The sequence below is a fragment of the Hibiscus syriacus genome, unplaced genomic scaffold (assembly GCF_006381635.1).
Source record: "Hibiscus syriacus cultivar Baekdansim isolate YM2019G1 unplaced genomic scaffold, ASM638163v2 tig00003721_pilon, whole genome shotgun sequence".
Lineage (NCBI taxonomy): Eukaryota > Viridiplantae > Streptophyta > Magnoliopsida > Malvales > Malvaceae > Hibiscus > Hibiscus syriacus.
Window position 1 is genome coordinate 2,999,976 of NW_024061981.1, and position 22,311 is coordinate 3,022,286.

Genomic DNA, 22,311 nt, shown 5'->3' on the forward strand with positions numbered 1-22,311 from the left:
ACATACGCATTATTTCTATTATCGTCCGTCCTCGCACACACGCGTGTCTTCAGATACGGAATAATTTCTTTGAAACTAAAATTGAAATGATAATTTTTAAAATGTATTTATTGGCAAAATAATTTTTAAATTGGTCAGATTAATTATATGTATATTTTTTGTGCTAGCTGATAAAACTGAAAATTAATATATTGTAACAAATGTGCTAGCTAGTGTTTTAACAGTTGTGCTAGCTGTTAATACTGAAATTTGACTTTCCAGAGATTGAACCTAGATAGTTTTGAGGCCATGTTTGAATCTTTATTACAGCAAACAACATCTTTATTTTCAGAGCTTAATTTCAGCATTTTGTTTTGTTGATTTAAAAGTTGTCTTAAGAGCTATTTTGTGTATGATCTTAGAAGGTTTTGGGGTCAGTTCAACCAGCTATATCATATAAATTACAATAATTATTTTGTCGTTTAATTTCGAAAGTAAATCAGTGATTTATTAATGATTTATTTTTTACAATTTTATCCCTATAGAGAGGTTTTTCTCTCATTTTTAATCATCCAACAATTGAAAGCATTTCTTCTCCTTTATAAATTCTCTCAAAAGTTTCCTTTCTTTTTCCGATGAGAAGAGATCCACCATTGTCTACTCTGAAATTCGGGTGTATGATTTCCAAAGAGTCGTGCTAATCTCGGGGAACGAACGCTTAATGCCTATAGCAACGATTACACACATCGAGGTGAAATTTGTTTCTAAGGTAATGGTTTATACCATGATACGGTTGTTCTATTTACTGTTTAATTATTTTATTATTTTTCATTCAGTGCTAATGGTTTCATTTTATAGTTTTTATTTCCAATAAGAAAAATGAGAAGGAGAATAAAGAGAATGAGAAAGAGAAAAAGAAATAGGAGAAGGACGAGGAAGAGAATGAGAATGAGAAGAAGGGGGTGGAGAAAAGGAATGAGAAGAATAAGAAGAAATGGAAGGAAGAGAATGAGGAGGAGGAGGAGAAGGAGAAGAAGAAGAATAAGGGTTAATGGGAGGTAACGTGTCACGTTAGATAAAAATAATGGGAGGTAACATGCCACGTTAGATAAAAATAATGGGAGGTAACGTCAGGGACCTTACTGAAACTAAATTAAAAGTTCAATGACTATATTGCATGTTTTGAAAGTTAGGTGACCAAAAATAAAAATATCCTAAAAGTTTGATGACTATTTATATAGTTTACCCTTAAAATATATGAGGATCAAGGCTTGTAAGTTCCCGATAAAAAAAAAAAAATCATGTTAAATTCAAATCGAATAAGGTTTAAGTACAAATTTAAGTTAATACTGAAACTAAATTAAAAGTTCAATGACTATTTGCATGTTTTGAAAGTTAGGTGACCAAAAATAAAAATATCCTAAAAGTTTGATGACTATTTATATAGTTTACCCTTAAAATATATGAGGATCAAGGCTTGTAAGTTCCCGATAAAAGAAAAAAAAATCATGTTAAATTCAAATCGAATAAGGTTTAAGTACAAATTTAAGTTAATTTCAAATCAAGTACAAATTAAGGATTTGTTTGTTTCACGTAAAACATTTTTCGGAAAATATTTTCTTCATTTTTCCAGTGTTTGGTTGGAGGAAAATTGGTTGGTTAATGTAAAATATTTTCCTAGTCAATAGAATTTCCTTTGTATTTTCAAAATAACTTACAATTTGATTTTTCGTAAGCCAATTTCCGAACTTTTCACTTCAAAGAACAAATACTCAAAATAATTTTATTTCATAAATGTAATATTAATATAATATTTTAATATCATTTTGATCAAAATATTATTTATTAAAAATATTTTTTAATATTTTTTAATAATAATATATTATATTTTTTAATATTATAATATACTCAATTATATTATAATAATATAAAATATTATATTTTTATTTCAATAAATTCTAAAAGATTCATCCACTGGTGAAAAATGATTTACACAACCTCTTCCAAACACCGTAAATTATTTTCTTAAAAATATTTACATAAAATATAGTTCATTTTACAGTACCCTAGGTTCAATTTAATCTCAGAAGAATCATTTTCAAGTATAGATCGATGAATCATTTTCAAGTATAGATCAATTTCTAGCTGAATGAATTCATATAGTCAACTTATCATAGTCAAATCAGATTACGTCAAATTTGAGATTAAAATTTTAGATTTGTCAAATTTGGCACGTCCATCTTATGGTGTTAGGAAACAATTGCATTGTAGGCAAGTAACGAGCAATAACAGTTGCTGGTTTCTAATTTCCTAACTTTTAAATGCATTTTCAGTTTGCATGAAGAGACTGGATAACAGAATTATTCACCAAGTTCTCATTTCGGTGAGAGTCGCACATACCCCCCTACAAATATTAGCAACACGAATATGGGGGAAATGGTTGAGCAATCCATGTCTTGAATCTGTCTTCAGCCACGTATGAGGAAGATGGTGAAGTATTCTTCGCCAGCCACTTTTTAATCGTGAAGGGCACACAATGGCCGCCAATGAAAATCAATAACCAATTTTCTTCGATACTTATTCCACTTCGATAATGTTTATGCAATGCAATTCTTTATCCTTCTAATGTTTTCTCAAGAATGATACACCAATTTGATTTGTCATAAAACTTATCAACGATCACAGCATTATCCATTCCCGATACCAACCTGCACAAATTCGTGTAAAAATTAGCAGAAATCTGCAGACGTAAATGGTTAAACGTAGATGGTTAAACATGTTATATCTTTAACTGAAATTGTATAAATCCCTTGGACATCAGTTCCCAATGCAATTATATCGACGGTTGTGAACCATTTCCATCCCTCATATGCAAAAATAACATTTACACCAACTACTATGTCATGATATCATGTCCGGTTAGCTTACTAAAAAACAGTATACTGTACTGTACTGAAATGTGTTGGGTGCAATGCTAATACACAACACACATATTGTTGGGAGGGCATCCACAAACTCCGAATATGAACAGTTAAACGGACATGGAAGAATAAAAAATACAAAACAGTGTATTGAAAATGCCAGTTAGATAGGAAGAAGTTTTGAGCAGTAGTATCATATATCTAAAATCACAAGCCACAGTCACACCGTTTTGGAGAGCCAATCGAATGGGGAAGGAGGCTTGCCCCGTGTGCAGCCTGACCATTGGATAATATGTTGCTAAATAAATGGATAATAGAACAACAAGCATTTACAAAAAAGATTTTACATACCTCTCAAGCTCGCCCTCACCAAACACATGGTAATATCTGTTGTACACTACAGCACCCTTCTTATCATCTTTCTTTGCCAAACCATTTTCAAGAGCACTGGCAGAGGCACCACTAACTTCAGCACGGTGATAAGGTAAGTGCCAGGGGACGAAATATTCCTGCTGATTCCTTCCATCATTAGAAACCAGTGAATCATCCTCATTTTGGGGGGTTGAACACATTGGTTGTAGCATAGTCCCAGTCAAACTCTCTCTAGAATCTTTAGGATGGCCACCCAAACCATTTTCCTCAGTTTCAGGAATGCTTTCTAAAGTCAGAGATGAAGGCCCACGAACACGAGGACTACCTGGTCCTATCCACTCTTCTACGTACTTTTCAGCAAGTGGAGTCCATTTAGCAAGTAATGACCTATCCTCTTGTTCAACAGCCCAAACAGTTATTAGAACTAGCCCACCCTTTTTGACAACACGAACTAATTCTTCAATAGCTCTTTCTCCTGTTCTCTGTACTTAAGTGGTGTAAAACAGCAATAGAGATTGCTGCATCACCAAAATTAGCTCTGTAAGGAAGATTAACAGCATCTGCAACCAAAACTTCATGCCCTTTATCAGCACAAATTTTGATAAGGGAAGGACTTATATCACATCCTATAAAATAGCAGCTAGAATTTAAACCTAGATATTTCCCATTTCCACATCCTGCATCTAAGATAAGAGAGAGCCAGTAGGTAACGATTCCAAGAAAGCAGCAACCTTTGGCCACTTAGCAAAACGGGTTGAACTAAAATGGGGAGCAATAGCATCATAAATTCGATGGACATATTTCTTTTCTATTTCAGGGGTTGATTTTACACTTATAGACGAACACTTGTGATCCTCACTTTGAGAGGCAGGTTGCCGGATACCAGGTTCTGTATCAGGTACAATAGTACACAAAGAAGAAGCATCTTTAACTTTGATTTCTTTCATACTCGGGGAACTTACCAAATGGCCAGCTGAACAGATACAATCAATGGATGGCCTGCTTGTACTCCAAAATCGATGAGTGTATCTAGCAGCACTCAGAGAATTATAAATCATCGGTCCTAAGTATTAGAAACCATCATCAGAAGTTCAGAACACAAACAATGAGAATGTAAGTAACAGTGTGAACTATCAGCATGGTTTTATACTTTCAATTCTTAAACGAACACTTCACATCGCCAATAGGTTATTTACACCGGGGTTATTGACACACTATTGAAGGAAATAGAAATGAGATGATTCTGAAACAATAGGCGAGATATAAAGCAACAACCAGGTAAGAAGTAAGAACAACGGGGTAGATTTCACTATCTTATCTGTTGAATATTTAGGAATTCACTTTTGTGCTTTTCAGCTGATTGATTCTACCCAGTTCAATACAGCAAAAGAAACCCAGATATCGATAGAGATAAAATCAACTAACTGAACTATTATCTGATTAAAGAACTCTCAAATTATAATTCAAACAAACCCCAACTTCATATTCAGCAGGCGAAGAAGGGGCATTAAGCCAGATCAGTCGCAACCTCAATTCACTCACAATGCTATATATAAGCATCATCCAAATCATTTTTTTTACTTAACCAACAACTTTTAATCTTATTCTCATCTGTATTACTAAGAAAACAATAAGAACATGATAGAGGGGAAAGTCAGAGTTAAAATAAAACATTAATTACTAGAAAAATTAATAAGCTTTTATCAAGAAATTATGGCGGCTTACATTGATGCAGCGACAGCGGAGAGGGAATAGAAAGATTAAAGCGGTGGAGATTTCATCTGGGTTTTACGAATTTTGTGAGTTAGGGTTTTGGAAATGAAAGCATAGTAATATTAAGGGAGAATTATTAAGAAACGCACGAGTATAGCACTGAAACGTGAGCCGTCAAATATTGGCCGTTAGATACATAGATTTTTCAATAAAATATGGGTCAAGAACGCAACCCTAATAACTTCAAATTAGAGAGCCAAGGAGCCTTAATTTTCCAAACATCTAACGGACAAATGAAGCTTCAATTTTCATTATAATTTACTTATATTAATATTGGTAAATGATTCTAATGAAAAGTTGAATGACACTTCGCACTCTTTCTCAACATAGTTGTTTTAAAGCTGAATTTTTAGAGAAAATAATATTTTTTTAATTATCGATATCATTTAATAATTTATAACGAATTTAACAAAAAATTTCTAATGAGAAATATTTAATAAAAAAAACTCGAGTATTCTTTTGTTCTAAAATCATAATTTTTTGTTAAAAAATTTATTGATCGTCTTAGTTGAACGTTAACCTGTTAATTGGGTTATATAAAATTTGTTCATAGAACTATTTGAGTTGTATTTTATGGACCGACTATTCGTTTAATTATGTCATCGAGCTAGCACTTAAAAGCAACGACAGAGCTAGTAAACATCACTAAAATATGATTTTATCATATCGTACACAACAAATTAACATCCAGTTCAGACGACCATTGATTTTTAACATAAAAAGACGAATTTAGAACATATGAATAATTATGTGATCATTTTGTAACTTTTAATAATCAAAATACTCAACACAGTAACATCTTATAGTCGGGGACCATTTAGATACTTTACCTTATTTTTGAATTAAGACTATAAATTATAATAAGGGTAAAATACAAAAATGTTCCCTTAACTATATGACACTACTTTGTTGAGTCCTTCGCTTATTAAAAGTTATAAAATGATACATTAACTATAAGGTGTTGCTTTGTTGAGTCATTTGACTGATAAAAGTTACAAAATGGTCACTCGAGTATTCATATGTTCCAAAATTGTCATTTTTTGTTAAAAAAATTAGTGGTTGTCCTAGTTGAACGTTAACCTGTTAACTTATATATGATAAAATCTATTCATAGAATTATTTGAGTTTTATTTTGTGGATTGGCTCTTTGTTTAATCATGTCGTTGAGCTAGTGTTTAAAAGCAACGACGGGGCTAGTAGACATCATTAAAAATATGATTTTATCATATCCTACATAGTAGGTTAACATCTAACTTAAGCAACCATTATTTTTTAACGTAAAAAGATGAATTTAGAACATGTGGATAATTAGTTTATCATTTTGTAACTTTTAATAGTCAGATAATCATTTTATAACTTTTAATAGTTAGAGATTCGACAAAATATAACCTTATACTTAGGTGACCATTTTGTAACTTTTAATATTCGAAAGACTTAACAAAGTAACATGTTATAGCTAGGGACCATTTATATACTTTATCTTATTTGATCATCAAAATTAACTTTAAATATTAATTTTTAATTAGGTCTTAATTTCAATTTAATTTAATAAATTTATTTCTCCAATCAAATTGTGACACATTTCACCTTTTGTATAATGCAATTTAATTTATTCAATAACTTTTCAATCCAATAAAAAAATGACACATGTCACCTTTTGAATTGAAGTGGAAATAAAAAAAATATGAGTTTTAACACCCAAGGGAATCCAACTTGGGTTCCAAGGGTAACCTTCACATGCCTTAACCAATGAGCTAATTCTCAGTCTTTTTATGATAATAATACATATGTTATACAACTTGTTCAAGTTTAGGCATAATAAAATTAACACAAAATGAATTAGTAACCAATCAACCTTAACGAATAAGCTAAATCTAATATTTAGAAATCAATTATAATAAATATATTATATAATAATTAGTGATAAAAATAAAAAACGGATGAGTGAGAATTTACCTAAAGGCCAATTGAGAACATTACAACATTTAAATCACTAAAATAAATCTAATAGTTTATTTATAATTGATTTAAGTTTTTAATATTTTTAAATTATATTTATTGTTTTCATATTTATTTTTTAATGATTATATATATATATAATTATTAAAAAATAATTTAATATTCTAATTATAATCATAAGAAAGAAATATTTAAGATTCAAATCATAAGTTTATCTTTTGATTTTAAATTGTGCTCGTGAGTTCGTGTATGTTAAATAAATTTTTAATTTTAATATAATTCCATATATATAATCATTAATAAATAAATATAAAATAAAATTAAAAATATTAAAATCTTAAATTAATTATAAATAATATATTAGATTTTTTTAGGAATTTAAATGTTATCATATTCTCAATTCCCCTAGATTTAAGTATCACTTGTTTATTTTTATTTCTATCATTAACTATAATATATAATATATAAAAAAAAATTAATTGATTCCTAAATATTAAATTTAGCCTATTGGTTAAGGCTTTGCTTGGTTACTAATTGATCTTGGGTTCAAATGCAATTAAGTTATTTTAGTTTTAGTTTTATGCCTAAACCTGAACAAGTTATATAATATATATATTATCTTGATAAAAAGTGTGAGAATTGCATTAAATGAAAATCTAAGAAAACAAATCATAAACAAATAGTGACCAAAATGGAAGAAAATAAAGTAGAGTGCCAACGACGCGAATACGTAACTTTATAAGAACATGTTCCCTAATTATATTAATTTTATTAACTGTCACGTAAACATTTTCGTTAAACGTTAACAATAGGTGGTTATGTTGAAATCATTTAAATAGTTCGGTGGTCATATTCACGTAAATTTGAAAATTCATTTTTTTAAAAGGATTAACTACATGGATAGTCATTTATGTTTGTGTTTTGTCTACTTTTGGTCATTGATTTAAAAAAACATAAGATATTCTCAGTTACATTTTTATTTAATTAAGATGTGGTCACCCCGAGTTAATTGTTGTTAACAACAGTTAAATATTTTGATAAAATCACAAATTTGGTCCTTGTATTTACATATTTTCTCAATTTAGTCATAATTTTAAATAAATTTTAACATAAAATATATATTTTTAAATGAAAAAAATAAAATATTTGTAAATTAAGCGAACAATAAAATATATTTAATAAGTTAATATAAAAAATATTTTTAAGTTAATATATATAATTTGAGTCACATGTACCTGATTCATAATTTTTTATTTCTTTAATTTATATTATTTTTGAAAAATCATATATAAATTTTTTAAAATTTAAAATTTAAAATTCTATAATATATAATCCACACATAAGTTTAAAAATTCAAATTACATAATTGAAATAAATTTTTTTAAAAATTAAAATAAATAAATAAAATAAATTTGAAATATTTTGAATTTAAAATAAATATTTTAAAAAATAATTTATAACATTAATGTGAAATAATTTAAGAATTTAGAATGTTATGGTGTCAAAATTTAAGAAACTAGGATTTTAGAATGTTAGAGTGAAATAATTTGAGAATTATGAATAAAAAATTTAATATAAAAATTTAATATAAAATATTGATACCCTGTTAAGCAACATTTTGTGACCTAGGCCTTACCTAGAAACCAGAAAAAAAAAAAGTGGACCAAGTACCAAGTACCCGACCCAGAAAATCAGGTGTTTTTATTATAAACACTCGGTTTTTTAAATGGGTAGGCGGGTTGATGGGTCCGGTATTTTTGATCACCCATATGTGGCATGGCATGTGTCATTATTCGAATGAAGGATTAAATTTATTTTAATTTATTAAAAGTATAACTAAATTGAGAGAATATGTAAATAACAAAGACCAAATATGTGATTATATAAAAATATTTAACAGCTTTTAATGGCAGTTAACCCGTGATAATCACATCTTAATTAAATAAAAACGAAAGTGATCATATCTTAATTAAATAAAAATGAAAGTGACTATATCTCATATTTTTTGAAATTAGTTACCAAAAGTGGACAAAACAAAAACATAAGTGATCATCTATATAGTTAACCCTTTTAAAAAAATTCCTCTTATTAACCGTCGTTTGTATGAAAAATGGAACCTTCACGGTAAAGATTCATCTTCCTTTTCTTCCGGCTTAAGCACCAGTAGCGGATGCACTAAGTTCTATAGAGGCTAAATGCATCTCATTATTTTTTAAAAAATAGTTAAATTTAAGTTGATGTGATAAGAAATATCTTTTTTTCTTACATATCTATTATTTTTTTAAAAAGAAAATTAAATTTTTTGGATCATTCTTAAATTTTTGAATCAAACTGTTAAGCACCCGCCGATCCGCTACTGGGTACTTAACTTCATTGCTCCTCCGCTTTATTTTATTTTATTTTTTAGTGTTAAAATGGACTAGAAATGTCATTTTTACATGGATTATTGTTTCCATGTGCATTTATTGACGTGTTCTCTGTTGGATTGGGTCAGTTCTTGCTTTTGTTTTTCTAGTGGCAAATTGGTTCTTTTTTTCCATGATGTTTTCTAAAAAGGAAGCAAAATGGTGCTATTCATTTTTCTTATTTTGGTGTGACATTTGGTTTTGGATTCTCGTTTACTCTATCCTTTTTTCCTTTTGTGTCAGTCTTTCTGAAGGTGGACATCTGCATCTTTGTTTCTTTTGAAGTATGTGGAGTGTCATTTCTCTTCTTTGCTTGTTTTGTCATTTTTAAAGCCTTTTCGTTTGAAGTCCACTCTTTTATTTTTCAATTAGAAGAGTTTGAATCCGCGGATTTTAAGTCAGAGTTCTGAAGTTTGTTTTGAAGTTTTTGCATTTTTCGGAAATTTTTGCTTTCCTTTGAACGAGGCATGGCCTGGAATTAGCGATATCCTCTAATTTGGCTTTTAGTTCAAATATCCTCTTTATACATTTTTGGATCTTGTGTTGGTTTCTGAAGAAACGGTGAAGTCAAACTCCCTAGATCAGACCATTGAAACCAGCAGAGTTTAAGGGTTTTCTCCCATGGATTTTGGCTTGGAGTTTTGTTTAATTTGCATTCCTGTTTACTGAACTTAAACCTTCATCTGAATTTAACTTCTGTGTAATTTGGCTCTTTCTAATAATAAGAAAAGCTCTTCTGTTTGCTTTTCATTATTTTTCTTCTAATTTTGTTACTGTCTCGATGAAGTACACTTATTCATGGGATTTCAATGCTCGCAGTAGGCTTCGGATTCCAAATATGCTCATACCTGCATTTGAACTAGTTTTATTTGGTCTCAGATGTCTTTGTGCAAATGATATGGCAATTTTGGTTGTTTTGTTGTAAGCAGGGACAGTGTAATGGGGGGGGGGATTGTTATGTCATAGAGCTGGTGATTAATTGATTTGCTGGTAATGTCGAGGATCCACAAGTGGAAGATTGAGAAGAAAAAAATAAATGTTGTGTTCCGGTTACAATTCCACACTATACAGGTAAGTCGCAATTTATGCTTGGGGAATTTTATTACATTTTTATTTAAAATTTTCTATTTGAAGCTAATATCTTATTGATATTGTTATACGGAAGAACATGTTACAAGTTGATGAATTCGTAATATTTGAAATTATAATGTGTACCAAATTGTACAATGTGCCTTATTAAGGTGAATCAAGAACTCAATGGAAATGCATTGAATGTAGAACTTAAGCTATATTATGTGAATGTTCTATAATGTTCGCATGGATTGTGATTTTATCTTTTGTGGTACTTCCACCATGCAATTACGATTTTGTGATTGCTTGCATCTGGTAGGAAATATGTATTTTGAATGCAAATTTTGCTTTCAAGTTTTTCGCAAGTGTTTTCAGTTAGAGAGTTTTTTGCTAGTGTATTTTGAATGAAAATTAGATGTCCACCATTTCATATGATCTGTGCATCTAATTTTTCCCACTGTTTATACGCCGGTAACCTAATACGTGATTGATTGTTTGTCCATCCTTCCTTCATAACTGGAAAAACATATTCTGATGCATCATTCATCTTGCTATGTTTATTTTTCTGAAAAATTCAGATTCCACAAAGTGGATGGCATAAACTGTATACATCCTTCATTCCTGCTGATTCTGGGAAAGCAACTGCAAAGACAACCAAAGCAAATGTGAGAAATGGTGTTATATTTACTGTAAAACTTTTCTGTAAACCATTTACAAATGTTCTGTATTTTTCATTTCACAAGCTTGTATTTATCATTTTTACAACCTCCATGCTAGAAGAATCTATTTGTTATGCCAGCTCACCTATGCAGTTATAACCATTTTAACAACTTGGCTAATATTTGTTTTATTGGTTAACATTCTCCCTACTTTCTACGGCTTCAACATCACCTCCATAGACATGCATCCTTTCGCGAAACATTGAAAAATAAGCTCTTGACAAGGGTTTGGTTAAACCATCTGCACATTGATGTGAGGCAGGAACATAATTAACTGCAACATCACCAGCAGCAACCTTTTCCCGAATGAAATGTAAATCCAACTCAACATGTTTCTCGAACGTGAGTGAAACACTGGGTTTGCGCTCATGGCAATAGCACTAGTATTGTCGCTCCAAATGACAGGCTGACTAGAGCACACTATACCCATATCTTTGAGCAAAGCTGTAAGCCACACAACATCAGTAACAGTTTCTACAATCCCACGATACTCTGCTTCAGTGGTGGACCTTGAGACTGAGCGTTGTCGTTTAGACGACCAAGATACCAGATTTCCGCCAAGGAACACACAAAATCCAGAAATGGAACGACGATCATCAATGTTGCCTGCCCAGTCAGCATCGGCAAATGCTTCAAGTTGAATTCCAGTGTTATTTTTATGGAATATTAATCCATAATCCAAAGTGCCACTGAGATAACGAAGGATACGCTTCACGGCTATCCAATGTTGTTCACACGGGGCATGCGTATATTGAGCCACGCGATTTACACTAAACGCAATGTCCGGACGTGTATGATTGAGATATAATAGAGCCCCCACGACACTTCTATACATTTGAGCATCTGGTAATAGACTTCCACCATTCTTACTTAATTTTGGTGATAAAACCATTGGTGTTGGCACCGGATGAGCACCACGCATTCCAGCTTTGTCAAGCAACTCAAGAATGAACTTCTTTTGTCGTAGAACTAACTTCTGATCATTTTGTGTAACTTCCAATCCCAAAAAGAAATCCAATTCCAATAAATCTTTTAGAGAGAATTCATTACCTAATAGCATCACCACTTGTGCAACATCCTCATCATCATGACCCGTGATGATAATGTCATCAACGTATATAAGAACATATACCATCTTGTCATCAAGTCGACGAATAAACAATGAGGCATCAGCCTGAGTACCATTGAAACCAATTCGAATTAAGAAGGTTCGTAACTTTGCATACCAGCTGCGAGGAGCCTGTTTGAGACCATACAACACTTTCTCCAACTTGCATACCAATTGAGAGCCATCGACTGTAGATTTTTCAAATCCCGATGGTTGCATCATGTACACTTCTTCATTGAGTTCCCCATTGAGAAAAGAGTTGTTGACGTCGACTTGTCGCAACTTCCACCCATGCATCACGGCTAATGATAAAACTACCTTAATTGTGGACGGTTTGATGACAGAACTAAAGGTGTCGTGGAAGTCCTGACCAGGAACTTGAGCAAAGCCTTTTGCTACAAGTCTGGCTTTATGTCGTGCAACTGACCCATCAGCATTCTTTTTAATTCGGAACAACCATTTACATCCGATAGCCGTCCGACCATGAGGTAACGAAACTAATCGCCAAGTGCCATTTTGAACCAGCGCATTGTATTCAGTCATAACAGCCTCCTTCCATATGGGTGAGAGCAAAGCTTGTTGAATTGACACTGGTTCATCGCCATCGATCATAGAATTTATAGAGAAAGCTTTCGGTTTAAAAGTGCCAACTTTACTCCTAGTAACCATAGGATGGATATTGGATATGGAAGGAAGAGGTCCATATACTGTACCCGTAGCAGCAACTTCAGGTGGAACAAAAGTTGATGACCCTTGAAGTGAATTACTAGAACTAGCTTCTGAATTTTCAGTCGCATGTATTGTTTGTAAGTCATCAGACGAGTGAGTTTGAACAACTGAATTTGTGGGCATCATATTCGCTTGTCCCATGTTATCATATGCATTTGCAACCGGGAGAGAAGATATCGAAGTTCCACTTGAACCAGAACCAGGATTGTCGTGCAACGTAGCTGGAGCAAGAACACGATTTAGTTGTTGAGTGCCTGGAACCTGAACAATCTTGGTGTATGGCATCAAGGACATCGTAGTGGAAGCAGGAATCGACTCTATAACCTGTCCTGCAAAAGGAAAAGTGCCCTCGTCAAACTTAACATGTCGAGAAATAAATATTCGTCCATCCGGTGCCATGCATAAATAACCCTCGTGTTGCACGCCATAACCCAAAAAAAGTGCAAGCCTGTGACCGAAAAGCAAGCTTGTGTGACTGAAATGGCCGAAGATATGGGAAACAATGACATCCAAAGACACGTAGGTGTTCATAACTCGGAGTTTTACCAAATAACTTGCTGAACGGAGTCGAGCCGTGTAGAACTTTTGTAGGCAATCTGTTGATCAAATAAACTATCGTAACAATAGCATATGACCAATACTTTAGTGGTAATGAGGCCTGAGCAAGAAGCGTAAGAGCCATTTCAACAATGTGACGATGTTTACGCTCAACAATTCCATTTTGTTGAGACGTGTGAGGGCAAGTGAGTCGATGACATATCCCGAGTTCTTGAAGAGCTTTAGTGAAAGAACGGAACTCTCCACCCCAATCACTCTGAACTTCCTTTATTTCCTTATTAAACTGTACACGAATTAATCGTTGGAACAGTTTGAAGGCATACAAAGCTTGAGACTTCTCTTTTAACAGATAAACCCAATTATACCTGGTACATGCATCAACACACGACATATAGTATCGATATCCATTGGACACAACGTGAGGAGGCCCCCATAGATCCACAAATATTAAGTGAAATGGCTCGGTATAAGTATTAACAGATGGAGAAAAAGATAGAGAATGACTTTTGCCAGAGTGACAAGCAACGCAAACAAATTCATCATTAACCAAAGTTGTATCAACATTACATTCTCTACACACTTTGAGTAATGTATCCCGAGAAGGATGTCCTAATCGGTTGTGCCATAAGCGAAAATCAACAACCCCACGAGCTACATTAAACTCGGCATGATCATTATTCCTTACCAAGATAGAGTCAAACTCATAGAGACCATCTTTCTCACATCCTTCAAGTAGCACCGCTCTTGTAGCTTCATCCTGAACTACATATCTATGAGCATGAAATTCAAGAAAATATGCGGTTATCTTTGGCAAGCTTAGAAACTGATACTAAGTTCTTCGATATTTGAGGAACATGAAGTTAATTATTTAACGTTAAAGAACGATCACGGCCATATAAACAAGAATGACCAATGCTGGAAATAGATAAGTCGTTACCATTACCAACCACAAGCTTACCATGTCCGGTATACTCCTCTCGACCAACGACATTATCTGCATCTGACGTCACATGATGGGTGGCACCTGAATCGACAATCCATTTCCCAGATGATCGAGCAACACCACAACTACCCATATTGGACTTAGGAGCACATTCAGCCGCAGCTACTGTAGCATTGGCATCCCATACTCCTTGACAGCTACACGCATGTGATGAGGAAAAAACACAAGAATGAGAAGCTGGATTGACAGTCGAAGAAGAACGCCCTGCAGAGACCCCTTGAAATTTTGGTCGAACCTATACCAGCAACGGTTCACTAAGTGACCAATTTTCCCACAAAGTTGACATTGAATCCGAGGCTTACCACGACCTCGACCACCCTGGCGATAAGCAGAAAAACTAGGAGATGATCTAGTTGAAGGAACAACCCCATTCACCGGCACGTCAAAAACCTGAAGGTTCACAAGATTTGCGCTGATCGTCAAGCTATCAGCCTCCTCAAAACCCTTCTGTTGTAATTCTGCATCAAGCAACACAGACGTAACACCATCCAACATGAAAGGTTCTCTGCTAGCAGTGATAATAGTAATAAACGATCGGTACTCCGATGGAAGACCGTTCAAAATGGTCGCCACTTGCTCATACTCGGTCACCGGAGAACCACACGCGGCAAGAGCATCACAAAGCTCCTTGACCTGAGATATGAACGTTCGCATGCTCATTTCACCTTTACGAACTGCTTTCAAATGATAATGAAGATTCATTATCGTCGTTTTCGACTTGCTGGCAAAATACTTAGTGACTGTAGCCCATACCTGCGCAGCCGTATCAGCTCCGACCAAGTGGGGAAGGATCGACGGGCTTATAGTGGACAGAAGCCATGAAGCAAGTGCACTGTCTTGTGCAACAAATATTTCATATTCTTCATTTTCACCAACCGTACCATTTCCCAGAACCACCGTTGCCGGAGGAGGAGTGACTGCACCAGTGAGAAGTTTTTCCAGGCGATGACTACGAACCGCCAGAAGCACTTGTTGTTTCCATAAGAGAAATTTGTGTTCATCTAAGACGACACTGAGTCGTTTGTTGGTGAAGATCTTTTGCAGCGTCGTCGATGATACGTCTGTATCACCCATCTTACCACCAGCAGAACAAAGTAAGAAGAAAAAAAAAACTAAGGAAGGTAGATACCCACAGACCCCAAGACGCTCTTATACCATGTTAGATTTACTGTAAAACTTTTTTGTAAACCATTTACAAATGTTCTGTATTTTTCATTTCACAAGCCTGTATTTATCATTTTTACAACCTCCATACTAGAAGAATCTATTTGTTATGCCAGCTCACCTATGCAGTTATAACCATTTTAACAACTTGGCTAATATTTGTTTTATTGGTTAACAAATGGGACTTGCAAATGGGCTGATCCAATCTATGAGACTACGAGGCTTCTCCAAGACATCAAAACTAAGCAATTCGATGAAAAACTCTATAAACTTGTTGTGGCAATGGTAAGATTCTAATCCTTACACTCGAATTGCAAAAAGCAGAATAGATATTTGTTTTCCATGTCATTTTAATTAAGTTTAACGGTCTTTCACCTTGATCAATTTGGCATCAGGGTGCCTCAAGGTCTGGCCTTCTGGGTGAGGCGACCATCAACCTTGCTGATTATGCTGATGCATCAAAGCCTTCTGTTGTTCCACTGCCACTTATTGGCTCTATTCTGGAGCTATATTACATGTGAGGACTTTTGGATCTCTCAAAATATTCTTGGTTTATTCTTTTCATTTTCTTGTTGGATTGCTTGAGTCGTAATGTAGCTAAATGCTAAAATATTTGTGTGTAACTTCTTCTAAAATGTTTTTGGAACTCTTTCATAATTGTTGTTGAAGTTTTTCTCTGTTACTGGAGATTCTATTGTTTTATGCCTAAATAGTCTTTAATTTATAATTTATATTCAATGGCAGGTCACTTTACAACTTCTAACCTCTAAAACTGGTTTCAGGTATTTTTTTGAAAATATTTAAACTTATTGCTTCAGCTTATTTCAGACTGCTTATCTGTAGCTATGCTTGGTCTCAGGGAGTTTGAACAACAACGAGAACTTATGGAGATGGGATTGCAGGTGGGGTCAGATCAAAATGGTCCTGATCAGTCTTCTTCTGGAAAAGTATCAGTTTCTGAGGATATCCTCAACAGTCATACGGTTAAGGTTCAGTCTTTTGTTTCTTTTGGATTTCTATATGTAACTGTATGTATTTTATTGTAGTTAAGGTTCTTTGCTTTTGTTTTATGCTTTATATTGATATCTTTTCACATGTACCCACAAAAGCACATTCTTTGTTGGAGATACATGATTGATCATAGTTATCTTCTTTCTGAGACAGTTCTTCACTAATGGTTACGAAGTTCAGATTGTTGGTTGGGGTTATGCCCGTAATTCCAGACAGTTCTTCACTAATGGTTACGAAGTTCAGATTGTTGGTTGGGGTTATGCCCGTAATTCCTGTGTTATCATTTTCAAATCTCTCGAAGAAATGATGGAGGCATGGACAAAGAAGAGAGATGTAATAAACTTCTGTTTTGATAGATTAGCACCTTTACTGAATGAAGAAGGTGTTCCAATGGCTTATTGTCAGCTTGAGTTAAGTGGGGTTCCTCTGCTATGTTGGGATGAATCCTTCTTGGAACGAGCTGCTGGAAGATGGGGAAGTATGGTAGAAATCCATGAGTCCACGAAGAACAGGGAGGATCTCTCGTCAGTGAGGATTCTTTTGCGAGTTGCAAGTCCTTTTGATGTTCCAGAATTCACTAATTTTGGATCCTATGGCAGATCGTATCGGATTAAGATCAAAGTTGGAGAGGGCTGGGAAGTTGCAAATCCTTCTTTCAAATTTTTTCCGGTGATCGGTGCAGATGGGAAACAGTATGGCGAGTTGGGGTCTGAGGAAGGTAGAGTCAGGGAGAAGTCAGAATATGAGGAAAGTTCAGTCAAATCAGCAGAGATGTTCAGACAGAAGGTTGACTTGTGGAATGATGATGGTGTCTCTTTCGGCACAGCACAGTCTGATGGAGAAATGTACTTTCCAAGACTTTCTAAACATGGGAAAGGCATTAAAAGAGGGTTGTCAGGTGTTCAGAATGGTGGGAATACCATAGTAGGTGAGTTTGCAGGTTTGGGCATCAGAAATTCAAATATTTCGGCTAATGGGCCGGAGGCCCTATCTGTTGACATGAGCTGACTGGATCGGAGGCTTCAAAGTTTTTTCCTTCTGGGCCAGGATATACAATTAACAAGTTGGTAAACTGGTTAAAAACAGGGGAATTATAGAGGCTAGCAGTGTTAAAAACAAGAATAAAGGGACCAGTTGCATTTCAGCTTCGTATGCCAGTGTAGATATTGAGGTTCCTGATCCTAATTTTTCGCTGATAGTTCCTAACTCGAATTGTTTGAAGAGCCAGTTAAGAAATAAAGCGATGGTGGTGCGTAGAAGCTCGCTATCCACAAAAATGAGCCTCTACAGAGAAGGAGAATGGCCAGTTACACAGCAAGTTTATAGAAGGAGGGAGAGAAAACAATGGCATGGGGAGATTCATAAGGAAACTAATGGTACAGAGGTTGTTCCAGTTCAAAACAAAGTTTGTGATCAGGTCTGCACGCCAAATCAAAAGATTTCTACAGCAGCAGAGCTTATTTCTCCAGGCAGAGAGGAGACAAATTTAGTAGAGAAAGCTGGGATTAGTAGTCTCGATGGAGAGCCAGGGTTGTGTGACGGACAGTCATTTGATTAATTCCAAATCAGGATTTTGCAAAAGAAGGGCAATAAGATCATTGGTAAGAGAAGCTCTAGAACATGTCGATATTTCTACAGCCTCTTCTACAGAATTTTCAGAGCTTTTAGATGAAGCAGTAGCCACATGGCAAGTGAGTCAGATTTTGGGGGTCTCTTTTACTAAGGGGAAGGAAGCTTTTCTGGACAAAATAATTAAATTAGACAGGGCTTGAATTTGGCCAGTTGAGTTGCCCATAGTGGGGAAGTCAGTTCTCAAGAAATTTTAATGAAAGACAAATTAGCAATATTTCATGGAATGTTAGGGGCTTGGGGAAAGAGAAAAAACATAAAGCAGTCCAGAGATTGGTCTCTACCTCATATCCTTCTTTCTTTGGTTACAAGAAACTAAAGTAGAGAAGGTTCAAAGGTCTTTTCTGAGAAGGAATGGACTGAATAATCTTCAGTGTTATTGAATCTCCAGCTATTGGTTCTTCAGGGGGCTTATTATGTTGTTGGGATGACAATGTGTTTGAGATGGAAATCACTGCATTAACAGAAGATTCATTGCTGTTGAGGGAAATTCAGGCTACATCAATTCAGAAGTGTTCTCATTAATGTTTATGGCCCTTCAGTGGAGGAAGAAAAAGAGAGTTTTTTTGAAGAACTCAGTGTGTTCATCTCTGGACAGAACCTGCCGGTTTGTGGAGGGATTTTAATGTTTATTTGTGTGAAGATGAGAAGGTGGGTAAAGCACAGAATAGGTTCTCTATGAGGATTTTCTCTAAGTTTATTCAGTCTTTAGGTTTGATTAATCTGCCTTTGAATGGGGGAAGGTTCACTTGGTGTAATAACCAAGATGATCCAACTTTTGTTATTGGACAGATTTTGGTGGATGGTCAATTTTAGCTACTTTTCCTGAGATTTCTCAGTCTCTTATTCCTAAATCCCTTTCAGATCACAATGCTATTTTATTGAAAGATGAAGATATTGATTGGGGGAAAAGACCGTTTAGACTCTTTAATTATCTGATGGAGGAAGACGGCTTGAGGATATGGTCGACATTCTATCACAGATGTAAAAAGACTGGGAGAAAAGGTGGGATTAAGTATTTGAAGAACTCTAGAGCTGCCATCAAGAAATGGTCAGGGAAGAAGAATCAATTTCCGGGAGTAGCAATATCAGATTTGGAAAAGAAAATTCAGAAGCTTGAGGAAGACGCCAGCAGCGGATAAGCTCTGTTCAGGGGATTGCTAAGAGCTTAGTGTTTGTAGAGCAGAGTATGGAGACTTCACAGAATTGAGGAGCAGATTTGGCTTCAAAATTCTAGGAAGTGGCTTAATGATGGGGACCGAAACACAAGATTCTTTCATACTTGTGCTTCATTAGAGGAAACGAAATGCTCTGAATGCTTTAATTGTTGATGGGAATACTACTCACGATCTAACTGTTATTAAAGCCAAGGTCAAAGATCATTTTTTCAAAATTTATAATGATCGGTCTACTTTAGAAGTTGAAGATATGGTTTGGTTTTCCCCCAGAATTTCTTTTGAACAGAATGCTTTTAGAGAAGGAGTTTCCGAGGAGGAGGTTTGGGAAACTCTAAAGTCTTGTGATAGTATAAAGCTCCGGGGCCCGACGGATTGAATTTGGGTTTTTTTTAAAAGGTTTTGGTCTGTTCTCAAGGGGAATATTATGCAGTTTTTTCACAGATTTTGTAGGGAAAGAATGGGAACATGGTATTAACCATACTTTATTACCCTTATTCCTAAGGAATCTAACATGGAAGTCTTGATGATATAGACCTATAAGCCTAGTAGGAGTGTATAAGATATTATCCAAGTGTCTTTCAAGGGGCTTAGAAGTGTATAGAAGATCTTATAAGCCGACTCAATTCTCTTTCCCGGTAGACAAATTTTGGACTGCTCACTCATTGCTAACGAGGGTATTGATTATTGGAGGAAGAAAGGGATAAAGGGTTTGTGTGTTTAAAGTTGATTTCAAAAAGGCATACGATACGGTTGACTGGCCTATCTTGTTCAAAGTGATGGAAAAATGGGTTTTGGTTTCACATGGATAAGTGGATTAGGAGATGTGTTTCTACAGCTTCAATCTCAGTGTTAGTTAATGGGGTTCCATCCGAGAGTTTCCAATGGCCAAGGGTCTTAGACAGGGATGTTCATCTCGCCTTTACTTTTAACCTAGTGGGGGAATTATTGAATTTTTAATTCGAAGAGCTGTTTCGGAGGGTTATTTGCTGGTTTGACAGTTGGAAAGGAGGAGGGGTCTTTTAACCTTTCACACTTGCAGTTTGCGGATGACTTAATTATTTTCTGTGGAGCTTCGAAGACTCAAATTATGAATGTGAAGAGGGTGCTTCTCAATTCTATTATGTCTAATTTCTTATGGGGAGGGGGCAATGGTATTAAGAAGATACACTGGGTTAAATGGGATGATGTCTGCAAATCAAAGACTGAGGGAGGCTTGGGAGTTCGGAATCTGATTTTTATGAACAGAGCATTGCTAGGGAAATGGTCTTGGAGGTTTGCAAATGAGAGAAATTCTGTTTGGAGGAATTTTATTTGTAGCAAATACAATATTGACTCTTCTAGACTGTTGTTTGACAGCAAGATTCCTTCTCAATCCTCCTGGTTTTGGAGAGCAGTGGTTAATACCATTTCAAACAAGACTCATTTGGTGTAAGTTTCGTAGTTTGTGCAAGTTTTATGTCGGAAATGGTAAGCATGTTCGATTTTGGCAAGATAGTTGGGCTGCTGATTTTCCACTTCAGATTCTATTTTCTAGACTGTTTTCACTGTCAACTAATAAATTCGGTAAACTTTGTGAGTTCGGGGAATTTATTTCTTCGGGTTGGATATGGGATGTTAAAGTTTGAAGAAATTTAAACGATTGGGAGCTTGAACAATGGTGCAATTTGGTGAGCATCATTTCTTCTTCTCTATATCTATGATTCTAGCGATGGATTGATATGGAAAGGCAGTGGGGATGGGGTTTATACAGTCGGTTCTTGTATTAAGAGTTGTGCTTCAATTTCAGAAGAGACTAATTTCTGGAACAAGATTGTTTGGAGAGGATTGGTTCCCCCTAGAGTTGAAACATTAGTTTGGCAAATTGTGCTTCAAAAAATTGCAGTTAAATCCGAATTGGTTAAAAGAGGAGTTCAAGGTATTGAGGATGGCTTATGTCCTCTTTGTAAAATGGTTGAAGAATCTTCTTCGCATATATTCTTCTCCTGTTCGGTTGCGTGGTCTTTATGGAATAAATTTCTAAATTTTTGGAGATTTAGTTCTGTGTTTTCTGCAGAAGCAAAAATTTTCTTCTTGCTTGGATGAGTTGAAATCTAATTCGGTAATTTGGACTTTCATTCCAGGGGCTGTTATTTGGACAATCTGGAAATTCAGGAATTACATAGTTTTTGAAGGGGGGAAGCTCGATCAGACTGAATTATTCTTCTTAACAAGAGTTAGGCTGGCCTCTTGGTATTTAGCAAAGAATAAGGATGTTTCTATTCCTAAGGACTCCTTAATCTCTGATCCTTCTATAGGGGATTCTTACTCGTCCTATAATTTCTTGAAGTCTTCCATAACCCCTTGGTTACCTCCCCCTACGGGTTTCATCAAGTTGAATGTGGATGCAGCAATTAGTTGTGATTGGGAAAAATCAGGTCTGGGTGGTCTTATGAGGGATCATTCTGGTGCAACCCTTGGTTCTTTTCAGGAACCGGATGGTTCTGGACCTCCAACATTGAAGGAACTTAAAGCTATCCAAAGGGGTATCTCTTTCTTTACCTCTGTCCTAGGGAGAGTTCAAGATAGGTTGATCATAGAGAGTGATAGCAGAGTTGCAGTAGACTGGATCAATAAGGTTGTCCCATGTCCAGCTGTTTATGGTTTCATTGTTAGAGATATTGTTGAGTGTCTTAAAACCATCGGGGGGGTTGTTAGATGGATTGCAAGGACAACTAATGTGGATGCCGATGCTC

The 22,311-nt window shown here is 34.9% G+C and overlaps 2 pseudogenes; one reads left to right on the top strand and one right to left on the bottom strand.

Moving 5' to 3' along the window:
* Window positions 1–2,331: 2,331 nt before the first annotated feature.
* LOC120182136 lies at window positions 2,332–5,065 on the bottom strand (annotated as a pseudogene).
* A 4,284-nt stretch (window positions 5,066–9,349) lies between these two features.
* Window positions 9,350–22,311, top strand: part of LOC120182680 — a 33,033-nt pseudogene continuing 20,071 nt past the window's right edge.